The 13,282-nt window shown below is 42.3% G+C and overlaps 1 long non-coding RNA gene across 3 annotated transcripts in view; it reads left to right on the forward strand.

The window, feature by feature from the left end:
• Positions 1 to 11,163: 11,163 nt before the first annotated feature.
• Positions 11,164 to 13,282, forward strand: part of LOC123620047 (uncharacterized) — a 32,005-nt gene continuing 29,886 nt past the window's right edge. For all 3 annotated transcript variants that reach the window (XR_006728755.2, XR_006728754.2, XR_012504086.1), the window contains exon 1: positions 11,164 to 11,602. This is a non-coding gene — a long non-coding RNA (uncharacterized LOC123620047). The remainder of the gene's footprint in view (positions 11,603 to 13,282) is intronic.

A 13,282-nucleotide genomic window follows, 5' to 3' on the forward strand; every position in this document is an offset into this window, starting at 1 on the left:
GCCAAATAAAAGGCTGTTGAAAGAAGAAAGGCGCCCGTAATTCTCAGTATAGCAAGTCCACAGGATAAGCACTGCCTGGTTCCCCCAGAAAATAGAGAAGAGCAATTCAAGCTCGAGGAAATCACTCACACACTTAAGGCCTAAAATTAGACTCTGCCTCATCTCCTCTGATAGGGAAATTGTAGAATTTAGCTTTGGAGAGGGACCATGAGATGCTGAGCATTGTTTGTAACTCTTCCCAGCTCAGTTTCATTATGACCCGGGAATGCTGTTGATAAGGGCTGGTTGATGATTCTGTGCATCACACAACTAAGGTTGTGTGAAATTTATTATCCACCACAGATACTAACCTTGTAAGAGACATTCTCAGCAGGAAAGTGGCAAAATATACTGGCAATGGAATCACTGTGAAGTGGTGGCGTAAGTTACTTGGGGGAGAGGACCACTCAGTAATAGTTATCATTCCACAACATTGCTCATGACATTCATTCTGTTCCAGAATCAATGTCATTTATACCTTCATAAACTAGGTGATAAAGAGAAAGAGAGAGACACACTTGATTGTGATCAACTGTAATTTTCTGGGAGCGGGGTGGGTAAACATTCTTGGCATATTAGAATGCATTGAAAGGCAGTAAGGACAAACATGAGAAAGAAGGTACAGCTTTGTCCTTGGAAAGGGATAGCAATAGTTCCAACTCCAGGGGTTCACAACAGGAAATGACTAGCCAGATAGCACTGAGGATGATCATCTTGCACAACAGGAAATTTCCACAAGGCACAGACTGTCTTTTTGACCAAATTAATCTCCAATTAAGCAAAGAGAGCATTGTTATTGATTATTGGGAAGTCAAGCAACTGACAACTAAATGGGTTAGTAATTGAATATAGAACATCCCAACTGAATTTTAAAAAACAAACCTCTGAGATTCTGTGAAATGTAATGGTTGGATTATCCCAGGCTACACAAATATTAGCTATAGTCCATGCAATCAAGGACAAAGTATACATATATTTATTTTGGAAAGGACTGAAAGTTGTTTTTTGGTTTTTTTTTTTTCTGAGCTGCAATTTGATACAAGCATGTCATACTTGAATGTGCATTTTTAAACCATGTTAATATATATGTTTTATTATATTGTTTCTAAATTTAATGCCAAGTAGTTATTAGTAAAGCACCATAGATGCTATACATCAAAGGGAAAGTATAATTTATTATTCTACCCTACTTTGAAAGGAACAGACTTTCTTAAGCATCAGGAAGATGTAATGATAACATTTAGTATTATAAATTCATTCATTGAATGAGCATTTACTTCCTACTCTGTGACAGGGATTGTGTTAGGCCTAGGCTGTCCTAGTTACACAGGGCTCTTGAACACTTGATGGGCTAGTCCAAAGTAAGCTGCTCTGTAAGTGTCAAATACACATCAAATTTTAAAGACTTAGTAGAAAAAAAAGGAAACAGCTCCTTAATGATTTTTATATTGATTACATGTTGTAACAATAATATTTTGGTTATACTGAGTTAAACAAAATACATTATTAAAGTTAACTTCACTTGTTTCTTTTTGGTTTTTAGTGTGGCTGCTAGAAAATGTAAAACTACATGTGCAGCTCCCACTTGGGACTCCCAGTTGAGTTAAAAAGCAGGAAGACACAATTGAAAGACAGACTCTGTCCTTAAAGTCTAAAGAGTGGAGGAGAGAAAAATAAATATAGCAAAGGCTGGGTTTCCAGCCTCTATCTCACTAGCTAAATAAAGTAGGAGAGGGTGGGGTAGGAGAAAGCTTTAAATTTGTCAGTTAAAGGTATCTCTATCTCTTTGGGTTTAAACAGCTTTATTTTGCCTAGTCCATTAGTTTAAAGTGTAGTTCCCTATCAGGGCTATTTCTCCCAAAGCCCTTTTACTTGGCAAGATGGCAACCGGCAGAGCTTACTGGGTTATTGTTATATCAGAGTAAGGGACTCAGCCCTAGCTGTGGGTTCTTGTACTGACCTCCCTTTGCTGACCAGGACTCGGCCTTGGCTGTCTCTGGTGCTGCAGAAGCCTGAAGCGCACCATATCTTTCGTCTGATGCCCTACAGTAGTCTGCCGTTAGCAGGCCAGTATCAGGCTCACTAAGGCTCGCTCAGCCCCTTTTGCAGCAAAAGCCCTCAACACTGCTGGCTAGAATTTCAGCTGTCTTCTTTCCTGTAATCCTTCTACACAACCAGAAAGCTGAGGGAGGCTCAGGGCCCAGTCCCCACCTGACTGCAGATTGAAATGGGTATGACTCTACTGATAGACTCCAAAGCAGGCCTGTGGTTCCCAGAGAGAGAGTCTCATCTCTCCAGGACCACCTCCCATAGAGTTCTTAATGAGAACCTGATGGAAAGTCCTATTGATTTAGCACTCTCACTCCAACAGTCCAGAATTGTTTCCAGCCCTACTCCCTTCTAGGGTTTTATCTTGCCCTGTCTCTTTCCCCTCTCACCACTGAAGGGGTTAACTACCATGGGAGGATCATAAAAGGCATTTTTAAAATAGCATAATTAACAAAGTATGTGCTACACAAAGAATGCCTAAATGACAATGGACGTTCAAAGGAGTGTCTAGTCCATTGAGGTGGTTAAGGCAGGCTTTCCGGGGCAGGGGATAGTCATTATTTATCACATTCAGAAGTCCTTACTGAGCACTGCTGTGTGCCAGGCACTGTTCTAAGCTCACTCTTCTAGGCTCAGGGGGTTCTGTATGGTAAACGAGACAGACACAATTTCTGATCCAGTCAAGCTTAGTGGGGGAAGACTAAACATTACATGAGAAAAATAATAAGTTGAAGTAGTGATAATACTATGGAGAAAATAATGCAAAGTGATGAGACAGACAATGACTGTGGGATGGGTAAGTACATGGGGTGGTTGGGAAAGATCTCTCTGAAATAATGGCACTTGAAGGATGAGAAGAGGCCAGCCTATGAAGCTCCGAAGACAGAGTGAGGCAAGGGGAAGGCCCAGCGGGGGCAAGGGCCTGCCTGTTTGAACAGGAAACAAAGGCGCATGTGTCTGAGCTGAGTTATCTGGGTTGTGGACCAGAGGGCAGGAAGAACAGGAGGGGGAGGGGGAGTCATTTCAGGGAAAATGTTCCATCAACTTATATGGGACCTGCAACTTTAATCAAGAATGATAGAGTAAGTTGAAATTGTGGTAAGTAACAATGAAATCTCCTTTGTGCTGGGTTTTTCAGGTAAGGGGAGTGTTAATGAACAGGGTGCAAAATTTTCTCTGCACCATTGCAAGGAAAAAGTGAGTTTAATGGAATGTCCTTCCCACTCTGTGATCCTGAGAGCAATCTACTGCCCACTTGTCAACATCTGTAATGAGAGTTTACTGAGCATCTGTTGTTTTCAGAAATTCTAGTAAGTATTTTATACACATTATCCCTGCAGTCACCTCCACTAGATAAGCCCTGATTTACAAATTTGGAAACTGAGGCACTCTGAGGTTAGTTAACTTTTTCCAAGTTAATTACAGAGTAGGAAAGCTGGGATTCAAATCCAGATCTTCTGATGTCAAAACCCTTATTTCTTCCATTATTTTATACACAAAAACACAATTGTGCTCAAAGGTTGGGTGGACTGGGATAGGGTGGTAGATGTCAAATAAGAAAAGGTAGATAACCTCTCCCTCCGAGGCCAGCACTTGTTACCTGTGGGGAGTCTTACCATGGAACAGGTTTGGTGCTTGGCTCAGGGGCCCAGCAGACTTCTCATCTCGTAGAACAAGTCCCCCTCTGAGAGGAGCACTACATTAACCAAGTCTGTGATGCATAAAATCAGAAAGCCAGCTTCCTATTTACAGTACAAAGAGACCACAACCCTCAAAGTCTACATGACTCACCCTCGAGGTTAGCTACACAGGAAGTAAATCATCCTCAGAACATTGATTGGTAAATATGAAATTGGGAAGAAGTTTAGAAAGACAGTTCTTTAAGCAGGGAAGGGTATAGCTCAGTGGTATAGTGCATGCCTAGCATGCACAAGGTCCTGGGTTCAATTCCCAGTATCTCCATTAAAGGATAAATAAATTTAAAAACCTAATTACCTCCCCCCACCAAAAAAAAAGGACAGCTCTTTCATACTATTGGGCTAAGACAACATAACACCATTTCTCAATAGAATGGCCTTCACAATAGGAGTGGAGCTATGCCAAGGCCATAAAGCTATCGATGGCCTTCACCCAGACCCCTTTAAGACTGGCTTTGTTAATAAGACTAGAATACTTGAAGTCCATTCCTAAGCTCTCTTCCTTTGTGGACTGTCCTTAAATGAACAGTTTGCATTTTTTATGAGTCCGTGGCTTAGCGTCTCCACTTTTGGTGGTTAATTCTCTAAACAAGTCAATACAATCAATCAGGTTAAAGTCTAGCCTTAACTACTTGAGTGGCATTGGGTTTCTCTAAAGTAACTTTTTCTGTCTCTGCTCCAGTATGTGTCAACTTTTTAAAGCTTATTCCTCAGCAGATGATCTTGTTTCTGCGGCCTTAGGGATCACCTCATGGTCAGCTCCACCTGCTGAGAGCACGTGCTGCCCTCACTCTCTCACACAGCAGCGTGTGAAGGGGATGTATTAAGACAGCATCCAGCCCACAAACAGCCTGAATTATGCAATGTGATTACAAGTGAGTCGCCCTAGATTTGGAGCACACAGGCAAGCATGAACACAGAGGCCCAAAGATGAGATACAAGATATAAGGGACTAAATACCTTACACTCTGAAAAAAGCAATGCTGGGGTTGGGTGTATTCCTCAAAAGGGCTTTTGAATTGGTGAAAGAAAAAAATCTTTCTAAAATCAGTCGCCACCTGCTCCACTTTCACAACCTAAAAAGTGGGATGGTGAGGGTAGGAGAGAAGTCAAAGGTCATCAGCTCTGGGAGGAGTGCAGTGTTTTGTGGGGAGGGCAATTTCTTCCTGCCCTGTGGAGGGAGGAAGGGAGGGTAGTTCTTCCTCTAGTCCCCCCTGGGTTAAATCCAGGTTTGGGGTTGTTGACAAGAAGGGGAGACTGACATTTCTCTCCCCTTCTGGCTGATGGCTCATCTGCAGGGCCTACAGGCCTATCCCGCAGCTGCCTTAGGAGCACCGTGGGCGCAGGGAGAATTCTTGGAAGAGCTTTACATACATCCCCCAGGGAAGGGGAGGGACACAGATAAACATACAGGTTAGTGCCTGCTTTTGATCTATAGATTTTTTAAAGAAAATGTGTGGCAATGGTCACACAGGGAAGGTAAGAGTAGACTGTAGTCCATTCTTCCAGTGCCTGGGAAGAAGATGGGGGAATACTCCCCTCCCAGGACACCTCCACACGAAGAGAGTATGAAAGAGAAGCTCAGCAGTTCCCATGGTGCCGCGTAAAGGCGCACACAGCATAGGGGAACAGAGCCCTGTGGCTGCTGCACTTAGACACTGCTGTGGTTTTGCTCCACCATCCCCATGACTTTGTTTAGAGAAAGAGCTTTTCTCTTTGGGTTTATTTCCTCACATCACAAGATGGCTGCAACAGGTCTAAACATCATCCCCTCAATATCCAAAGGCTGGACGGGGAGAAAAATGCATCTTTCTTAAGTCCCTTTGGAAGAGTAAAGACAACTTTTCCAAAAGCCCTCCATGGAATTCCTCTCCTAGCTTATTGGGCAGACTTGCACCACAGGCCCATTCCAAAATCAATCATTATGGGGGAATACAATTGTCATAATCAGTGTCAGCCTTCCCTAAAAAAAATTTTGGATTCTGTCTGTAAGGAGGATGGAGCAAAGGGCTGAAGGATAGGCAGGAATGGTGAAGCCATGTGGAGGAGTCCCCAGCTGCGAGCTCTTCCATTTGAGCCACCCACTTCCTCTGTGTGGGTGTGGGTGTGGGTGCCTAGGGGCTGCATGGAGGGCCAGTGACCACAGGACTCTGCAAGCCAGGCTTGGAGTTTTATGACAGTACATTCCTTTTAAACCCTAATTGATTGTTGGTTGGTTTAATCTGGAGATGCCCCTTGCTGGTATATTAGTCACTGTTCTGGTTGCAAAGAACAGAAACCAACACAAACTAGCCTAATCAATTGGTCCACATAATGAAAAATCCAGGAGGTTGGTTTTGTTTCAAGGATAATTGGGTCTGTGAAATAAAATTCATATTTTATGGCAAGACAAGATTTAAACATAAAAAATTATTCTCTGCCCTTGAAGCTCTCTCCCCACACTGTGTACTGTGTATCTGCATCATGCATCCACCAAACCTCGCCCATCGGCAGCAATACTGCTCAACCATAAGGAGCAACATTCTCCCAGCACCAACAAGGCAACTCCTTAAAATAGAACATTCCTCCTTGAGCTTGTAAGAGGTCACATGACCACCAGGATGACGCTTAGATCTGGGTTATGTAAACTGTCAATAATACATTTGATGTACAACCCTCTGTCTCAAAAAAACTTATAAAACTGGCAGAGCAGTTCTCAGCTTTCTGAGATACTCTTCCCAGGTTATAATCCTCAAATCTGGCTCAAATAAAATTTTCCATTTCTTTCTTAGATTGGCTGATTAATTTTTGTCAACAGATCCAAGAAGTCAGTTGATGTCTTTTACTATAATTGTCGTCTCCATCTTTCAGGAATGATTCCTTGGTGTTGGCCTTTTTTGGAAAGTCTCCTTCCTTGTTCATGATTCACATCCTACAGGATTAGCAGCTGAAAACAAGACAGGCAAGATACTTGTTTCCATGGAGCTTACTTTCTAGGAGAGTGGTCTAAGGAAAGCACACTCCTGTGTGTCTCCTTCTCTCTCAGCCCTCTTCTACAACACTGCTTCAGCTCAGACACCAGACCTGGGTTTTCCACACATCAAGCAATTTTTCAACATCAGCTGGGTGTCCTACAATTTAACTCAATTCTAACACTATCAACCCACGGTTTAGGGCCCAGTGCCCACCCCAACACACTCCAGACACCAATCACAAGTCTAGATTGTTACTTGTCCTTCTGACCTACCAGCTATAAATTGAAAATTCTCATACCCTCCTCCTCGGGTTCATTCGCTAGAGTAGCTCACAGAACTCAGGAGAGCAGCTTAGAACAAAGGATAGTAAAAGATAAGTACCAAGAGACAGATGAAGAGATACATAGCAGGAGGTCCGGAGAGATCCCAGATAAAGGAGCACCCGTCTCCATGGAGTTTGGAGTGTACTATTCTCCCAGCATGTGGGTTTGTTCTTGTTCATTAATCCAGAAGCCCTTCAAACCTTATCCTTTGGGGGTTTTGTGGAGGCTTCATTTTTTTTTTAGGCATGGTTAGTTGAACCGTTGGCTGTTAGTAATTGAACTCAATCTCCAGCACTCTCCCCTCCCCTGGGGGTGGGTACTGAGAGTTCCAACCTTCTAATCACCTGGTTGGTTCCCTTGGCAACCAGCCCTTAGCCTTAGTGTGGTTTAAAAATCACCTCATTAACATAAATTCAGTTGTAGTTGAAAGAGGTTTGTTATTGAGTAGCAAGATACCTCTATCACTCTTATCACTTAGGAAATTCAAGGCTTTTAGGAACTCTGTGCCAGAAATAGGATGAAGACCAAAAATATATTTCTAATTATAAATCACAATATCAACTAAGGAGGAGCCAGAGAACTATATGTAAGTAAATATATAAATAAATCCATAAGTAAGTGGAAATGTTTCCAGATCAAATATCATTAAGAAAATAAGCCAAGCTAATAGAATAGAATGTGATTGGCTGGGAGGAGGATGGTGATACATGAGACGGTTGGGAAAAAATATCTCTTATGACAGTTCAGCCAAAAAATCAATGATGAGTGGGAACAGCCTTGAGTGTTGCAAGAACAGCAAGTACAAAGGTTCTGAGACAGAAGTAAACTCCCCCTGCTTGAAGAATGAATGAAAGGCAAGTCTGACTGAGCTGAGTTTTAAAGGACTAATAGGAGTTAGCCAGAGTTGGAGATGGAACCATAACTTTAACCGAAAGAGGAACTTATCTTAAAAGCAACAATGGACCGTGAAAATAGGAGGAAATATGGAAGTTCTGGTCGGTAGCATAGGCATCTTCCCATGGGCTGGGTTTTTCCTCTCTTCAGTAAAAGGAGTGAGTTCAGTGGTGTACCTTCCCTCACTGTGATTCGACGAGTAATCTGCTTGCTAATCACTTGGAAACATTTTAATACTAGCTACCGTTTATTGAAAGTCTACTATTTTCTAGGCATTGTAATGGGCAGTTTAGGTACATTATCCTATCCACTAACCTGGAAGTAGATATTATTCCCAATTTACAAGTGACAAATTGAGTTGCAGAGTTTAATTTGTCCACAGTAAATGGCAAGGTTGGGATTCAAATCCAGGTCTTCTTGTGCCAAAACTCATGCTCTTTCCACTAGTTTATGCACCTCCCCCACCCCTCAGAAACAGAGTTGTGTCCAAGGACAGAGCAAGGGGGTAGACACTGGAAAGAGAAACGGTGGGTAGCGTCCCCAGAGAAGCCACACAGGCCAGTTCTCATTTCTTTCAGGAACTGAACATGCTGAAGGATTTAGCATTTGGCCATGGGCTCAGAAGCGAGCTTCTAGTAAGAGGCTCAGAGGTAAACTATCAACCAAATTTACGGTGTGTATTATAATCAGAATCAAGTTTCAAACGTGGTTGCCTAGAAAACAAAGACAAATAAAATAACTAATTAAGAATATGAAATATCAATTTACAAACATATCTTTAAAACAATTTTTTTTGAAGACATCATTGATGCACGCAGGTGTGTCCCATCCAGGATAGATGTGATTCCTTTCTGTGGGAAAAGTGCATGGAGCTCTAACTCTCATGGCTTCCAACCTAGCAAATGAAATGTTACTTTGCAAAAGTTGTTTTAAAATACTAACTGTCTATGTTCCCTTATAACCTTACTCTCAAAATGAGAGTCCCAAATTGCAGCAAATGTTAGGATAAAGAATAATTGAGGAGCAATGTGCCCAGAACAGTTATTAACATTATTACCAAAGCTGAATAGTTAAGAAAAAGACAGGAAGGGGAAAAAAATGAAAGTTTGGTTGCCATTTTTGAATATTGGCTTGAGGCTCCATTTCTGAACTGAGAAAAGGACATTAAATAGCTGTATATGGAGTATTTCCAATTTAAAAAGTAGTAAGAACATATGATATAATATATACAAGAACTTTAATATTTCTGGGTTTGGGTATTTTCTTACTGCATTCTCCTAGTGGGAATGAAGATAAACGTTTATTGCCCTATTAAGTTTTTATCTTGCAGACTTGAATTCTTTAAAAGTTGCACTTTCTGTTTCATCTCTCTGGTGATAATACAGGTACTGTAGAATACAAAAAGTTCTGGATTTAATGTTGCGGGGGAAGGTTAGCTCCATGGTAGAGTGTGTGCTTAGCAAGCACAAGGTCCTGGGTTCAATCCCCAGGACCTCCATTAAATAAATAAATAAATAAATAAACAAACAAACCTAATTACCACCCCCCCACCCAAATTTAAAAATAAATAAAGTAGTTGGAAAAAATTAAAAACAAACAAACAAAATTGTGGCTTTAAACATGACCTATTAATCCAGGCAAACATATGGTTATTTGCATTAGTGCCAAAAAGAGTTGGAGTGCACATTTCTCATTCTTTTCTCTTGACTTCTTAGCATGTGGACCACTTTCCTATATTTAGGCAATTCCCTCATGAATATCTATTTGTATCTTCCTCCCACAATCAGATGAGAACAGCAGATAATCACTTTCCCAGATCACCTAACAGTTAGGGAGAAAGCAGGTGACCTGGGTTCAATCTATCAGATGCATCCACCCGGGACTTTGAATCTGAAGCTAGTGTTGCAAAGAAGCAGGGCAAATGGAGAATTCTTTCTGATGGTGACTGAGCCATCCATTTCCCCAGGGCAAAGCCCAAATGTGTGTTCAGGATCACTTCCTGACTGGCTGCCGTGCTGACTAGCTGGCCACCCTTCGTGTTTTCCTATTTTTCAATAGGAAAATTTCCTGGTTTTCAGGAACTTCCTTGAAATTCTCCAAGATGCCCAATACTGTTTCAATAAACCCCCTTTCTGTTTCAACAAGCCAGAATTGGTTTCTGATACAATGGCTAATTTTCTATAGCGGCACCTAGCTGAAGTTATTGTACTGAATTTTATAATTAAAAAAAAAAAACCACCTCTAAAGTTACTTCATTCTTCATATCGGTGTTGGGAAATTATGAACATGGGGTTTTAACTGATGTGTTATAATCCAACTGTGCCTGTGTCTTTTTTTAAAAATTGGTCCTTGTGAAACCTGGAAAAATAACAAAAATGGCATAGAGAAGAGGGTGAGTATAGCTCATTGGTAGAGTGCCTGCTTAGCATGAGTGAGGTCCTGGGTTCAATCCCCAGTACCTCCACTAAGAAAGAAAGAAAGAAAGAAAGAAAGAAAATAAATAAAACTAATTACTTCCCCCTCAAAAACAAAACAAAATAATATAAAAAGGACACAGACCTTGCTGAGGTGATGGCGGGAGGCATGTGGAGGGCATGACTGTGTAATCCTACTAGCCTCTTTGCAACACTTTCTACCCCCTCTCCTGGGAAGAAGGAGTGATTTACCTAATTAGAGGCTTTGGAAGAAGATACCAGGTGTGTGTTCTCCATTGCTGTCAGGAGCGGTCAGTCGGCCTGCAGACAGGGGAAGTTCCCATTGCTGTCTACCTTGCAGTATCAGCCTGGCCCTTCTGAAGAAGGCCTGCCCCATTCCTCCACTGCCTATGCCTGGGACCGTGAGTCTATGATTCCGGGGCACAGTATTGGGAAGCCCTCAGAGACCACACACCTAGACCATGTCCCTTATTTTGGCTTTCATCAGTAATAGAGGCAATACTTAAATCTCAACCCTCAATTGTTTCAGAATTTGACAGAAGAGGACTGTTTTTATTTAAGCCCCTTGAGATTTTAAGAGGTCTCTACAAATTGTTCCTTGTGTACTTTCAGAGTAAACTTTTAAAAGTTTAATGTTTATCTATTTTGCTTCCCCCCCACCCCATCAGTGTGGATCCTACCAGGAAAGAGAAAATGTACAGTAGCTTAAGCAGGAAATTTCTAACATAAAGAATTACTACTAAATGAGGTGATGACTGACATAAGAGGGATTGGCTCTAGTCCATAAGCAGAGAGAACTCTAAAGCCTATAGGAGTGGCAGAGAGAAGGGGCCACCACCGTCCCGGGGCTGAGAGAACCCGGAAGAGAAGCCCGGCTCCACCAGGCTGAGATTCACATTTTGCTGGAGAGAGCTTGGCTGTGGCCCGTGGAATGGCGGAGAAATCGCGGCGGTGCCATGTCCTTTGGAATTTTCTGTAAACACCTTCTAGGGTGCTGAGGGAGTAGTTGGGGCTCCCTGCAGGCACTGGGCTACAAAACTGCTCGGGACCGGGATCCAGAGCGGGGGAGGGGACTGCCGCTGGTCTCTGGATGCCACCTCCCATCCCCCTGCCACCCTGCAGGAGCCCGTCACAGCTGAATATCGTCCCAGCTGGCAAAGGAAAAATATTTACCAGATACCAGAACTGTTTCCACAGAGCAGTCCAAAATGGTGAGTTTGGAGCTGAAGGACAACCAATCCATAACCGGCATACCTAGACATTGATTTGAGCGTATTTTATGGTGATAGCAAGTCGATTGTATTTTCTGACACTTACGTGCTTTTGAAAACTCAGGGTAACCCAGTACTAAAATAGTGAATATCTATGTTTATCCAAATGCGTCTGAGAATTTGGAGTTAAGTATTTTCGTCCCCTGTTCCCTATAAGGGAACACTGAGAATTTTTCTTCTCTTTTGTTGGCTGGTCGTGTGTTCAGATATTGATAGTTTCTGCTAGGTTTTTCTTTGTTTGTTTTTTGTTTTTTTACTACTACCTTCCCAACAAAAGTTTGCTCTTGTTGTCTCTTTTCCCATCTTTATGGATTTAAGGCTTTTTAGAAAATCCATGTATAATCGTTTGAGTCAGTTTTCACCAGGAAGCAAGTGTCAATGTATGTTTAATTCCTGTCTTTACTTGGAAGACCCTGTCCCGGTTTTAGTAGCTCCTCTGCTAAAGGAGCGAGCCCACCAACTCATCCTCAGCAGTTGTGACCTGTCCAAGCTGCCCCCAGCTTCAGGGGACCCATGCCAAACTCTCAGGAGCCCCATGGAAGCCTCAGCTAACTCAAGCAGAAGGAATCAAAGCACACCTCCCTCCAAAGAAATTCTCTTCACTAAGTGGTCTCTGAAGCTCTCCTCTTTAAACTCATTAATACCCTTTGTATCAGTAAGAGTTCAACTAGAGATACAAAACTAGTAGGAGATGTATGTTACGAGATTTATTGCAAGGAGTTGATTTACATGATTGTGGAAGCAAATCCATAGGATAGGCCTTCCTGAAGGGCTGGCTGGAAATCTCTGGGGGAGCTGGAGCTGAGTTAAACAGGTGGAATGTTTTTCTTCTGCTCTTAAAACTTTTGAGCTAATTGAATCAGACCCACCCAGATAATATCCCTCAAAGTCAACTGATTAGGATTTTAATTACATCTTCTCAGCAACACCTAGATTAATGTTTGATTGAATAAGTGAGGGTTGTGGCCTAGCTAAACTGACCCCTAAAACTGGCCATCATACCCTTATTATGGATTGATTTTTTTTTAAGAATTGTAAAACTAATGCTTTAGTAGTCCTGTTGAAAATCTTCATCTTGCTGTAACACTCACTTTGGAATTTCCTATTATACCAATTTAATTTCTTTATATGCCACCGTGATGCTCAGCATAAGAGAATAATCCAGACCAATGAGCCTCTTATTTGTAGTTTCCTGAACCTCCTAGCCTCCCCTTCATCTATTCCATACTCACTGCTCAGGACAACTCTTGGCCTCCCTAGTTTTTAAACTGACTGCAAGTTTTGTACGTCCTTCCTCTGAGGCATGTCCCATTCCTCCGCTCACACGTTTCACTGGCTATGCTTGTGTTGTTCCACTTAAGCCCCGTCTTCTCATAGAACACTCTGGGATCCCCAGCCTGTTCCCACCCCATTCAAGGGGCATGCCTTCCTCCAGCCCACCTTATGCTGTGCCTCCACACTGGAGATAAAGTGTGCCTCTGACCTTCTTACAGAAAACTATGCAGTGAAAGCACCAAGCCAAGCCAGGTGAAGTGCCCCATCTTCCCTACCAGCCACGCAAGCCAGCTATTCTTCTTTGTGTACAAAACTAAATACCGCAGTTACTCAGAGCCCTTTGGA

This window comes from Camelus bactrianus, chromosome 3 (assembly GCF_048773025.1).
Source record: "Camelus bactrianus isolate YW-2024 breed Bactrian camel chromosome 3, ASM4877302v1, whole genome shotgun sequence".
NCBI lineage: Eukaryota > Metazoa > Chordata > Mammalia > Artiodactyla > Camelidae > Camelus > Camelus bactrianus.